This window comes from Canis lupus, chromosome X, assembly GCF_011100685.1.
Source record: "Canis lupus familiaris isolate Mischka breed German Shepherd chromosome X, alternate assembly UU_Cfam_GSD_1.0, whole genome shotgun sequence".
NCBI lineage: Eukaryota > Metazoa > Chordata > Mammalia > Carnivora > Canidae > Canis > Canis lupus.
Genome location: NC_049260.1, coordinates 90,031,639 through 90,046,140, shown reverse-complemented (window position 1 = coordinate 90,046,140; position 14,502 = coordinate 90,031,639).

Here is a 14,502-nt window from a genome sequence, read left to right as displayed (position 1 = left end):
AGTGTAAGAGGGTTCTCTTTTCTCCGCATCCTCTCCAACATTTGTGGTTTCCTGCCTTGTTAATTTTCCCCATTCTCACTGGTGTGAGGTGGTATCTCATTGTGGTTTTGATTTGTATTTCCCTGATGGCAAGTGATGCAGAGCATTTTCTCATGTGCATGTTGGCCATGTCTATGTCTTCCTCTGTGAGATTTCTCTTCATGTCTTTTGCCCATTTCATGATTGGATTGTTTGTTTCTTTGCTGTTGAGTTTGATAAGTTCTTTATAGATCTTGGAAACTAGCCCTTTATCTGATACGTCATTTGCAAATATCTTCTCCTATTCTGTAGGTTGTCTTTTAATTTTGTTGACTGTATCCTTTGCTGTGCAAAAGCTTCTTATCTTGATGAAGTCCCAATAGTTCATTTTTGCTTTTGTTTCTTTTGCCTTCTTGGATGTATCTTGCAAGAAGTTACTGTGGCCGAGTTCAAAAAGGGTGTTGCCTGTGTTCTCCTCTAGGATTTGGATGGAATCTTGTCTCACATTTAGATCTTTCATCCATTTTGAGTTTATAAGAATTTCCATTTTAAACAAGCTCCTCAAGTTATCTTTATAAATGCTAAAATGTAAGAACAACAGTTCAATACATAATTGTATGTCTTCAACTTCCTTTGTGTCTCTTCTCAGGGTTTAATTGTCTTTGGTACTACAAAGTGAATTCAATAAATTTCATTGACAAATTGACTGGTATGGCTGATATTGTCAAATTGTATATTTTACCAAACATAATTACTAAGTGAGATTTTCATTTGCTTCTGTTTATAGTCAACAAAAGGTCTATTAAGGCATTCATTCAAGAGGAGTAAAATAAAATATACCCAGTAGTTTTCTTTCTTTAAAATAATTAAAGCACCTTTTAAAACTGTGGGTTTACTGGTTGGGGGATGTGGTTATATTTAGTTTTCCAAATTCTTTTTTTTAAATATTTTATTTATTTATTCATGAGAGACACAGAAATAGAGAGGCAGAGAGATAGACAGAGAAAGAACCAGGTTCCATGCAGGGAGCCCGATGCAGAACTCAATCCCAGAACCCCAGGATCACACCCTGAGCCAAAGGCAGATGCTCAACTACTGAACCACCCAGGCATCCCAGTTTTCCAAATTCTTAAGTCGTCTAGTTGAATACAATTTGTAGAAATAAGTCTGTGTGAAGGAGGTAGGGATAAAGCCCATTGTGAGATTTAAGCCATAAAATAAATTTCAAATTTAGCAGCTTATCTGGATGTTGCTAAATACATGGGTATCTTACATCTGATTTTTTTTCATTCAGGTTTTTTATCAATATATTAACCTAGACATCCTAAAGTACTAAGATGCAAGATTGCTATAATGGCCTAGTTATCTAACTGAAGCACTTTGAAAATAGATATATTTTTCCACAGAATCCTATTAATAGTCCAAAATAATTTCTAAAGGAAAAGATCATCTGAAGACTTTGGGAATATCGTTATCATAATTATTTTCTGTTACTGTTTATAGTCTCTTAAACTGTTTCTAATATGTTTCTATGGATTTTCAGCACATTTTGAAAGACAAATGAGCTTTCCTAAGAAAATGCTTACTCATGCAATCATAACTTCAAATTTACATATTCAAAGATACATCCAACAATCTTACTGCCAATTGCTTCCTTGCTCTAGCATAAACCTTCGAAGGACAGACTTTGGAAACCTCGGATCAATGAACTGTTTTAGGCCTTTCCCTGACCCTATCTGGTGCCACAGGGCAGATGGCTAGCCCAAGGGAATTGTCTCTGTCGCAAGCCTGCCTTACCAATATAACATTCTTATCTCACTCATGACCAACTCAAATATATCATCCAATGTCTGCTGAGTTACATATTTGCCCTATATGTCTCTGTGTGTGATCATGTTAAGCTTTGAGGAGATAGTCCTGGAATAAGGAGGTACCGCCATCTCTATCATCTGTAGCAGTCTGTATTGAGTGCTATATAGGTCCTTTACATATTACCTATAATCCTCAAAACTGCACTATAAACATAGGAACGGTATTATAATAATCACACAGTGGCAGAGATAGAGGGTCACAATAATTGAGTAACTTATCCAAGATCAGAGTCAGTGACTTTGAAAAGCCAGAGCTTTTAACTCAGGGTCATCTTTGGTTAGCACTATATGCAAACCAACACTCAAGAGAAGTGATCTAACTTGGTATTAAACAGCCCTGGGCTGTGAAGACTCCATCAATTACTGGCTGCAATTTTGGGCAAGTTTATCTTTTTGGGCCTCAGTTTCCTCCTCTTTATAGTGGGGGATAATAATAGTACTTATCTCATAGAGTTGTGAAGATTAAAAGGGTTAATACATATACCAGGTGCTTGGCAAAAGATACATAAATGCTAGGTAGTATTGAGTTTAAATGAAGAAGATGAATAATCACTCACTGGTTAGATGAAAAAGAGGAAATTAGCCTCTCTGTATTAAGATAACATTACATGTCAATATTTGAAGAAATAAAGTTCAAATTTTGACTAGAAAGAGGTAGTTAATATTTCACACTCCTAGACAAATACTGGATTTCCAAAGCTTAAAATACTTTCCCAGACATATATTGTTCCCTACTTCAAATGCAATCATCAGCAATTCTTTTAAGTGGTCTTTCTCAGAACCCACAATTAAATGGCCAATTCATCTTCAATAAAGCAGGAATGAATATCCAATGATATTCATTGGACAAAAGATAGTCTCTTCAACAAAAGGTGCTGGGAAAACTGGATAGTAACATACAAAATAATAAAATGGGAGCCCTTTCTTACACCACACACAAAAACAAATTCAAAATGAATGAAAAACCTAAATGTGGGACAGGAAACCATAAAAATTCTAGAAGAGAACATAGGCAATAACTTCTTTGACATTGGCCATAGCAAATTCTTTCTAGATATGTCTTCCAAGGCAAGAGAAATAAAAGCAAAAATAAAAATCTACACAGCAAAGGAAATGATCAACAAAACTAAAAGGCATTCTACAGAATGGGAGAAGATATTTGCAGATCACATATCCATTAAGGGGCTAGTATCCAAAATATATAAAAACTTATTAATTCAACACCCAAAAAATGAATTGTCCAACTTAAAAATGAGCAGAAGACATGAATAGATATTTTCCAAATCTAGATAGTCAACAGACACACAAAAAGATGCTCCGCATCACTCATCATCAGGAAAATGCAAACCAAACCACAATAAGGTATCACTTCATACCTGTCAAAATGGCTAATATAAAAACTCAAGGAATAACAAGTGTTGGCAAGGATGTGGAGAAAAAGGATCCATTGTGCACTATTGGTGGGAATGTAAACAGGTGCATCCACTGTGGAAAACAGTATGGAGTGTTCTCAAAAAGCTAGAAATAGAACTACCCTATGATCCAGCAATGACATTACTAGATATTTACCTAAACATTACAAAAATACTAATTCATAGGGACACGTGCACCGCAGTGTTTATAGCAGCATTATCTACAAAAGCCAAATTATGGAAACAGCTCATGTATCTATCAACTGATGAATGTATACAGAAAATATAGTATATATACACAATGGAATATTACTTGGCCATAACAAATGAAATCTTGCCATCTGCAATGATGTGGATGAAACTAGAGAGTATAATGCTAAGTGAAATAAGTCAGTCAGAGAAAGACAAATACCATATGATTTCACTCATGTGTGGAATTTAAGAAAGAAAAAAAAGAAGCAAAGGGACAAAAAAGAGAGATGCGAACCAAGAAACACTCTTAACTCTAAACAAACTGGTGGTTACCAGAAGGGAGGTTGGTGGGGGATGGGTTAACTAGGTGTTGGGGATTAAGGAGTGTGCTTGTGCTGAGCACCAGGTGAAGCATGGGAGTGTTGAATCACTATACTATTCACCTGAAAGTAATTTTATGCTGTGTGTTAACTGGAATTTAAATAAAAAAACTTTTTAAAACTTAAATGGCTTTTTTCAAATTTGCTAAATAATGACTATGAGGTCTTTCTTCCCTTCCCCAGGAAGAACATTGGCAACCAGACCAATGAACTGGCTCTTTATTACTAATGAAGCACATTGGATTCTTATCTTCAGAAAGTCCTATAGTGTGTTTTTGGTTTTTCTCCATATGAGGGAATATCATCTTGTGAGAAGTCTTCGAATCATCATCCTTAAATTAATCTGTGATTGTCCTTAGGTACTCATGGGGCCTTTGAATCTGTATCTAAGAATACTCAACTCCTTTTGAATAACTGAATCATATTAAGGTTTTTGTGGGCAGTGAATGGTAAAGAAACAGGTGCCAAAATTTCTAATATTCTCTTGTATTTAAATAATTTAAGAAGAACAGTTGAACCATATGCTCCTGGTGACTTAGTAACCCTGAATTATGTTCCTGGAAATAGTTTGGACAGTGAGCACAGCTTGTCTACCACAGATCTCAAGAATTGGAACTTGTGAAATAGGTTTTCTGCTTCTCATATTAGTTTTTTAAATTCAAAAGATTATCCTCATTTCACAATGACAAAAGCTGAAAGTCAAAGAGACTATAAGTGGTTCATCATTATGATGGAAGAATTAGTATTATTACTAAAGATTATATTGAACATGGTACCTGATGTTCCAATTGCTATGACTCCATAACAAATCACCCTAAGACTTAGTGGTTTAAAACAACAAAAATTATTTCATTATGTCTCCTGGTTTCCATGAGCCAAGAAATTTCAGGAAGGATTCAGCTGAGTGATTCAAGCTCAGAGTCTCACATGTAATTGTGGTCAGATGGTGACTGAAGCTGGAACTTTAGGGGAGCTAAGGTGCCAGGCATTCTTTTCACTTAAGGTTGTCTCATGGACTCTCCATGTGGCCTCTCCATATGGGCTAGTTGGGCCCTTCCTCATGGCACTGCATGGAGCCCTCAAGACAGGTAGACTGCTTACATGACAGCTCAAGGCTCCAAGCAAGTATTCAAAAAAATCAGGCAGACACCATATCACCTTTTGTGACCTAGCCTCAGAAGTCCATGCAATGCAGAAGTTACATACAATTAGGAGCCCACCCCGATTTAAGGAGAGGCAACACACACCCCACTTCTCCAAAGGGAAGATGTCAACATCACTTTGTAAGAAAAACATGTGGGATGGGAAATGTTGTTGCAGTTGTCTCTGGAAAATACAATCTGTCACACTTGGCATGTATGCTTCTTTATATATTGTTGATTTATGCATCATATTGAACAAAACGTTTTTTTGATGTTTTAATGGTTTGTTTTCTTAGAAAATATATCATTCAGTGGGTAGATATACTTTCCTACATTCCTTAAGGACTATAGAAAAACCTGTTTAGACTAAGAAGACAGTGAGAGAACCAACATGCACAATTATCTAAACATATTTGGTTTTGAAGCCCTATCAATAGCATTTCTATCAATACTTTCTGAAACATCATTCCATGGAATATAGTTGGAAAAATTCTGCTACAAACCAACAGTGATAACTTTTTGTGAACACTTAGAATTTAAAAATTACAAATTGGCAATTTTAGTAGTATTAGTATACCTGCTTACACACCCCTTGTCAAAAATTCCAACAAGAAATGCTATTTCTCTGTGTTAACATTATGTGTAGATATGTTGCTGCATTTTTGTTGAGATTTATTGTTGGATGCTATATCTTCCATTGATAAAAGAACATTCTCATCATTGAATTTGTATCTGTAGTGTTAAACTTGGTTTAGCACATGATATCAATTGGCATTTCCAGTGAAGGGAAAAAAGTGAAGATTCATTGCTAAACATCTCACAAGAAATTACCTTAGTGTGTACATAATTCATTCTATTTCATAAATTATGGGCATATCCTCCATCATCCAAAATCTTGGAAATTATGGTTTTATAATAACTTAATCACAGAGTATAGATCACCACAGTTAAAAGATAGCAAGTGAATACATCATTTAGTATTCGAGGCCAAGTTTAGCTAAAGAATAATTTCAAATGTTTTAATTGATATCCGCAATGTATTTTTGTTCGATTAGAGTTTTAAATGAGAGCCAAGAGCAATGGTGACCTTTAAATATCCTATTCATTTTAAGACTGCAGTAGATGATTTTAAACCAATTAATTATAAAGCATTATAAGTAAATGAGTTATTAGCATTCATGAATTCTATAACAGCCAATTTGTTCCTGTTCCCAAACCCTTGAAGTGCCTATTTTATAATTTCTTGGAGATGTAACCATAGGAACTAAGTGGTTGCTAACATAAACCTTTATAATTAATGAGGGTAAGTTTTCACCTTTTTGAATCATTTTAAAATGTACACAGAACTCACGTAATGTACCTTAAGGACTACAGTTTTCTTCAAAGTTAAAAAGTTGTCTTACAGCTTTCCATTCCCTAGGGTTCATTTATTCAAGAAGCATTTATAGGGTACTTGCTTTGTACCAGGTACTATGTTAGCTACCTTGATGGATAAAATAGGAATAAAACACTGTCACTACCATTGAGGTGCTTAAAGTATAAGAGGAGAGTTAGGACATTTACCCAGATTAGTGTGTTATCAGCCAGAATGTCTAACGTATCATAAGGAATAAACCAAGTTGTTTCCTTGTAAAAGTAATTTTTTGCACAACCTCCTTTTAGCCTACCACATCTTACTCCATAAAAGGCTATGAAAACTGCAAATAAAACACCTTTGATCTATAGTCCTGGTGATATATGTAAGTCTATAAAATGGATTAAGGCTTTGATCCAGAAAACTTATCATTTCTCCCTTCCATTTGCAAACACTTTAAGAAGAGAATTCCAATCTTCCTATCTCCCTTTCTCTCCTCCACAAACCCAAACTATCCCCCCCTCTTGAAATATCTATATCTATCTATCTCCATGCCTCAAGGGAGGAGTATGGTATAGACTTATATATTGAATAGAAATAAAAAGGCAAGTAGAAGAGGTAGAGAAAGAAGGGGAATAAATCTAGTATCTTTTCAGAGTCAGGGAACTGAATGATATCCATTAGAAGAACCTGAGAATCCTTTCTCATTAACCACTGTTATTATTTGAAAGACATGACTCAATCATCTCCATGATTTAACGGAGTCAATCACAGCAACAGTTTGGTTGTCAATATGATATTAATTACATTAATGCTTGTCCATATAAAGGACTAGTTATCCAAAACACTGATTCAATCATTCTGCTGTATTTCTGCCTTATAAGCACAGTTTTGATGCTTCTCTAAATCTCTAAATCTTGGAAGTGAACTGCAGAAGGCAAAATCAATACATTGGCATAATAGACTTTGTTAATTCCTCCATGGTGTTGGCAAGGCACAGTTCATTCACATCATGGATCTTATCTTTTCTGTAATTGAATGCATATATTTTGAATCACTTTTTGCCTTGACTTTCATTATAACATAAGAGATATATTCCTTAAAAAAGATAAAATGAAACCAAATAAAACACAAGGGTCACAAAAGAGAATAAAGAACCACATACTATATGATTTGAAATTATACGTTTAAGGAGAAAATGTTAATTGTTTGACAAATTGCTGATACTATTAAACTACGGGACTTAGGGATTGGTTAAGTTCTGTCTTCAGCTCAGGTCATAATCTCAGGGTCCTGGGATCAAGCCCTGAGTCAGGCTCCCTGCTCAGCAGGGAGTCTGCTTCTCCTCTTCCCTCCCATCCCCCCCACCTCCACCCCCCACTCCTGAACCCACGTGCTTGCTTCTCTCTCTCTCTCTCCCAAATAAATAAGATCTTTTTTTTTAAATACACAAAACGTGGCACTTAGATTTATTCATCATAAACAAAAAACTTTAGAATTCCTAGAAGTATTAAAACATAAACCTGCCAGTTTCATGAAATTCACGTTTTAGTGAATTTAGTGAATTTTGTTTTTAGTGAAAAACAAAACAAAACAAAACAAACAACAACAACCCCACCCAGTTCCTATCAACAAACTTCTTTCCCAAGTTCTGAGCGTCAGTGCATGTGGATTTGGGAGTCCTGTTTCCTACCACTTTGTGGATGCTGCTAGCTTATTTCTAAATATAAACACTGGACAGAACAGAGAATAGGGAGCATGAAAGAAGCAAGGGGCCAGCAGAATCAGCAATCTATAAATAAAAACAAAAGGACAACTCTTGTAACGTTTAAGTATCAAATGGGTAATGGCAGGAGGTGAGGGAGGGGTGCTGGGGATTTAAAAAGACTTATAATAAAGGGAAAATCAATTTTATAAAATATCGGCACCATACACAATATATTTTATCGAACTCTAAGAGATGTTTTGAAGTTCTGATTTTTCTTTGTTAAAGTTCCACTTAACAGGATACCTTTTTCCTTCTGAAATGCTTTTCTCATTTGCTAAATGCTATAGCCCTTTAGCCTTCTTCTCTGCAGGATTTATTTCCTGAATCAAGGGAGGAGGATGCCTGAATATCCTTTAGTAGTTGCTCCTTCTCCCAAGACTGCATTCCTCTCTGCCATTGACTTCAATATCTGTTCAGAGTCCGGTAATGTTGCCCCTTCTGTTGATTTAATTAACACAGAGGCTCAGTGAACTCTTCTTTAAAGGAGTTTGACCTAATCTTCAGCTGAGACATACGATTCTCTTACAAGGCAGCACCAGTCTGTGCTCTACAGTACCTGTGCAGAAGTAAGATTAGCATCCTTGAAGAAGCTATGGAACTTTTGAATGTTTCTTTTTAGGTGAAACTTCAGAGAGCAGGTGAACCCAATATGCACAGAAGGCTTTCATGTCATCCTCTAAAATGAGCCGGAAAATATTTCCCTAAAGTTTGAGAATTCATCTAAGTTTACCGTTTCGTCATACAGGGGAGCACCCTGAATGACAGGGTACAGGGCTCAACAACTGGCTAAGGTCCGACATGGACTTCAGAATGACTAATGCTCAAAGAAAACCAAAACACTGGGCTTCCTCTGCCTCCTTCCTTCTCCATCTGGAGCTTGCAGTGGCTTACTTTCCCAGATCATTCTACACACAAACCCCAGATAGAAGTTGCAATTGGGCCTTAAGTGTGGTTTCTTGTAGCAAAGGGCTTATATTCATAGTTGAGCCACTTTTGTTCTTAGCTTGAGCACACCCTCCCTAGATAGCCTTAAAAAAAAGAAAGCACTAAGAAAATATTCAGGTGAATGGTCTTGAGAAGAAAGGAGGGACGTATGGGCTGAGAGGAAGGTCAACAAATTCTGAGCCTTAGTCAAATACCTTATTAACGATTAAGAATAAATTGATTTTAATAACCTCAAACTGTTCTGCTAGGTCTTTTTCTTAAATAGATTCTTATATTAGAGCATTTTTAGGCTGGAAGAATTGCTAGAACTGGTACAAAGTTTCTGAGTAACACATGCCAAGTTTGGCCCATTTTATTTTTTAAAGATTTTATGTAGGGGATCCCTGGGTGGCGCAGCGGTTTAGCGCCTGCCTTTGGCCCAGGGCGCGATCCTGGAGACCCGGGATCGAATCCCACGTCGGGCTCCCGGTGCATGGAGCCTGCTTCTCCCTCTGTCTGTGTCTCTGCCTCTCTCTCTTTCTCTCTCTGTGTGTGTGTGACTATCATAAAAAAAAAGATTTTATGTATTCATTCATGAGAGACAGAGAGAGAGAGAGAGGCAGAAGCAGGCCCCATGCAGGGAGCCCGATGTGGGACTCGATCCCTGGTCTCCAGGATCACACCCTGGGCTGAAGGCGGTGCTAAACCGCTGGGCCACCAGGGCTGCCCCGTTTTGCCTACAGTTAGTAAAGAAAATGCCACAGTTAATGAATCAATATTGATACGTTATTAATTAAAGCTTATACTTTATGCAGCTCTCCTTAGTTTTTTTACCTATTGTTCTTTTTCTCTTGCAAGTTCCATCAGGATGCCACATTACATTTAGTTGTCCTGTCCATTTCGGCTCTCTCAGCTGTGGCAGTGGCTTGGGCTTTCCTTGTTTTTGAAGACCTTGACACTCTGAGAGAGTACTGGTCATATGTTTTGTAAAATGTCCCTCAATTGGTGCTTTTCTGGTGTTTTCCTCATGATTAGACTGATGTTAAGGGTTTCATGGTGGAGGATCACAGATAAACCACTCTCATCACTTCTTACCAAGGGTACAGGCTCTCCACATGTTTTATCACTGATACTATTAACCTGGATCACCTGTTTGATGTAGTTTTGTCAGGTTTCTCCAAAGTAAATTTACCATTCCCCCACTCTCTTCCGTACTCAGCTCTTTGAAAGGAAGTCACTATGCACAACCTCCACTATGCTCCATCTCCTTGAAAGCAGACTATCTACATAAATCTTCCACAAGGGAGGTTTGTCTAACTCTCCCCCCTCCATTTGTTTCTTTATTCAATCATTTATTTATATTAGTATGAATTCACAGATATTTATTTTTCTAAGTTGTGTTATAATCCAATACAACCTTATTTTCTTGCACAAATTGTTTTAGAGTTGGTCATTGGGAGCTCTGTCACTTGGCTTCTCTGTCCTTTTGACATATCCCCATTATTGTGATTTTGGTTTGGTTTGGTTTGGTTTGAGGGCTACCTTAGTTTCTGGTGCTAGAGGATGCTCTGGCACTAAAAAACCAGACATTTTCTGCCCCGGTCATTTCTCTGAGAATTCTTGGTTCCTTTTATTGGAGAATGGTATTAGAAACAAAGATTTGTGGTCTAGGCATCTTCATTGCTACTGCAGTGTCATTTGCTGCTGGCCCTCTCAGCTGAGAGAGCAAGGAAAGTTATTTGTGTATACTAATCTATGTAAATACACATATCTAGAAATAGTTCTACATGAGTTTGTCTTTACCTATATTAAGGCAAGTAAGAGTTTTTACTGATGTCTCCAACTCTAATCCATTACTACGTGGATCCTGCTAGACCCCTTCCCTTGCTTACCTATAACCTCACAACTCCAACGTCAAGAAACCTGGCTCTTGTACAGCCTGGGTGGCTCAGCAGTTTAGTGCCACCTTCAGCCCAGGGCCTGATCCTGGAGATCTGGGATCGCTCTGTGCATGGGGCCCGCTTCTGCCTCTCTCTCTGCCTCTCTCTCTCTCTCTCTCTCTCTCTGCGTGTGTGTGTCTCATGAATAAAGAAATAAATTCTTAAAAAAAAAGAAACCTGGCTCTTACCAACTGCCATCTACTTAGTTAATTGTTCATTTCCAGGATATAGGCATAGTGGTTTCAAAACTGTTAGTGTCATCTCCATGGGAAATACCTTTATCAAGTAGAGTACAGTGCTTCTGTACAGTTCCTTTTGACTTAATTCTTACAGTTTATTTATTTTCAAAGTTATTTAGGTCAACATATTATTCTCCTCAATGAGGTCACTTCATACCTTTTTGATATGGTTAAAATCTTATGTTACATTCTTAATTCATTTCAAGATCCCCTAACTTCCTAATTGACTTAAACATTTTTGTGCATTAAGGTTGATTCTTTGTGCTGTCAAGTTTTATGGGACCTGACAAATGCATTATGTCATGTATCCACCATTGCAGTATCATATGAAATAGTTTCAGTGCCCTAAAAAAAATCCCTTCTGTTTCACCTGCTTATTACCCTCCCCCAAACCACCAGTAATCACTGGTATATTTACTATCTCTATAGTTTGGCCTTTCCCAAAATGTCATATAAATGGAATTATGTAGTATATAGCATTTTTAGACTGCTTTCTATCATTTAAGAATATCTGTTTAAGATTCATCTATGGCTTAAGAGGGTTTTGGAGAGATTTTTTAAAAAGATATTATTTATTTATTCATGAGAGACACACAGAGAGAGAGAGGCAGAGACACAGGCAGAGGAAGAAGCAGGCTCCATACAGGGAGCCTGACGTGGGACTCAACCTCGAGACTCCAGGATCACGCCCTGGGCCAAAGGCACCAAACCGCTGAGCCACCAAGGGATCCCCAGATTGTTGTTTTTTGTTTGTTTGTTTTTAGTAAATGTATACCACATTATGGATGTACCCTAGTTTGTTTATCCATTAACCTATTGAAGGATCTTGGTTGCTTCTTTTTTTTTTGGTGACTATTAATAAAGCTGCTGTAAACATTTGTGTACAGGTGTTGTTTGGGCACAAGTTTTTAACTCATTTGAGTAAATATCTTGGAGTATAATTGCTGGATGGCATGGTAAGACTGTGTTCAGCTTTATAAGGAAATTCCAGACTACCTTCAAAAGTGGCTGTACCATTTTGCATTCCCCACCAGCAGTGAATGAATGAGTCCTGGTTGCCCTGCATCATTGCCAACAACCCTGCATTGTCAGGTTTTGGGTTTGGTTTTGGTTTGCCATTCTAATACATGTGTGCAATGTCTCTCTGAACTTACCTCACTGAGCAAATTGTTTTTTATCCCTTCCTTGCAAGAAATCAAACTATGTTGCTGATTGGAATGCATGCTTGAAAGGAGAAAAATAAAATCTATTCGAAAATTATTTGACAATTTTCCTGTAAATGATACAATAGCACAATATATGAATATATAAGATTATTATTCAACCATGAGAAGGTGGGAAATTCTGCTATTACTACAACATGGGTGAACCTGGAGGACATCATGCTAACTGAAGTTAGTCAGACAGAGAAAGGCAAATTCCACATGATCTCACTTATATGTGGAATCTAAAACCAACAATCAAATAAACCTAGAGAAACAGAAAGGAGAATGATGGTTACCAAGAACTGAGGGATAGGGAAAATGGGGAGATGTTGGTCAAAGGGTACAAACCTCCGGTTATAATCTGAATAAATTCTGGGGAGCTATTGTACAGCATGACTAGGGTTGATGAGCTGTATCGTACACTTGAAGGTTTCTAGGAGTATAAATCCTAAAGGTTCTCAACACACGCATACACAAACTAAATATATATACTAATGGGTGTGTTAACTACCATTTCTGTGGCGATCATTTTGTGACCTATATGTAGGTCAAATCATCATGTTGTATACCCAAGATTTACAGAATGTTATATGCTGATTCTATCTCAACAAAGCTGGGGGAGAAGGGTGCAAAGTATGGTTTTATTTAGCCTCACCAATTGTTTGCTTATCCAAAGAGAATGTATTTCTCTATTTCTTCAGTCTCAAGTATTTGGGTAGAAATTTGCTTCTTAATCAGTGTTTCAAATGTTCACTCACTTATAAGCTAGTAATAATGTAACCAAATAAAGGTTTTCTGGAATTATATTTTCCTTTTAAAAAGCACTGGCTTTCCCATTAAAGATGTGGACAAATTCTATAGCTTTTCATTATATGTCAAGTTCCTTAAATATCTCTATTTTAAAACCAATGAGTTAAAATTACAGGCATCAGGCATAATAAAAAAGTGATTTTTAAAAGCACCTGTTAGACTTCCAAAATTTCTTACAATAAGCATGTAGCATAGAGCATAAAATATAAAAAAGAGTGGCCAGGGAATCAGGGACCATAATTTTAGTCCTGGCTCTGAGACCCTGTGTGACCTTGGACAAGTTATGTAATCTCTGGGTGATAGATTTCTTGATCTGTAAATTTATGGGTTGAACTAAGTGTTTTTTTAATCATCACTCTCAACTTAAAAATTGTGTGTTTTAAATGCAAAAACAAAAATTATATGATACATAAGAAAGGAAACTACAGCATTAGTTTTTCATTTTTAACTTCTACAACTGTACATTTTTAAAAAGTCAAATCTGAATAGACTTTTCCTAATAAGAAAATTCTATTAGATTTTTATTAGTAATCATAGTCTTACTCAGTTACCAATATTTTTATGCCCTTTGTCAGAGTATTGACTTACAGCCATTTCAGATTAAAGTTAACAGCCATTTAATTTCCAAAGTTCAGAAAGATGGGAAGTTCCAAAAAGCATAAAGTTGTCTTATATTAGCACTAGTTTCTTACATTATTCAATAACCTTTGGAAAATCCACTTGGTTTTAAAATAGAATGCTATACTTTCAGAGATACAAACATGGCTCACCATGAATTCCCCAAAGTTTAAAGGTTCTGTAACAGTTTTCCCTCACAAGTCTTTTAGCTTAGTAATAAAGAGATCAGGCTTTGGAGACAGACAAACCCAGGTACACATCCATGCCTTACCAATTTTAAACTTTATGTTCTCAAATAAATTACATCTCTAAGATCAGTTTTGTCATCTGTAAAAGAAGAATATTACCATTTCCTTATTTAAGTTGTGAGACTCAAATATCATTATGAATGTGAAATTCCTGATAAAGTAAGCATTCAAAATATGGCAAATACCATTCCAGTTAGCAACAGCAGCAGTGGCGACTCAAGGAAGAACATGCCTTAGCAGATATGTCAATTTAATTTTGTTTTTTTTCTAAGGAGGCTCCACATTCAATGTGGGGCTCAAACTCCCGACTGTGAGATTAAGAGTTTCACACTCTACCGACTGAGCTAACCAGGCCCCCCAGGTATGTCAATTTAATCCAAG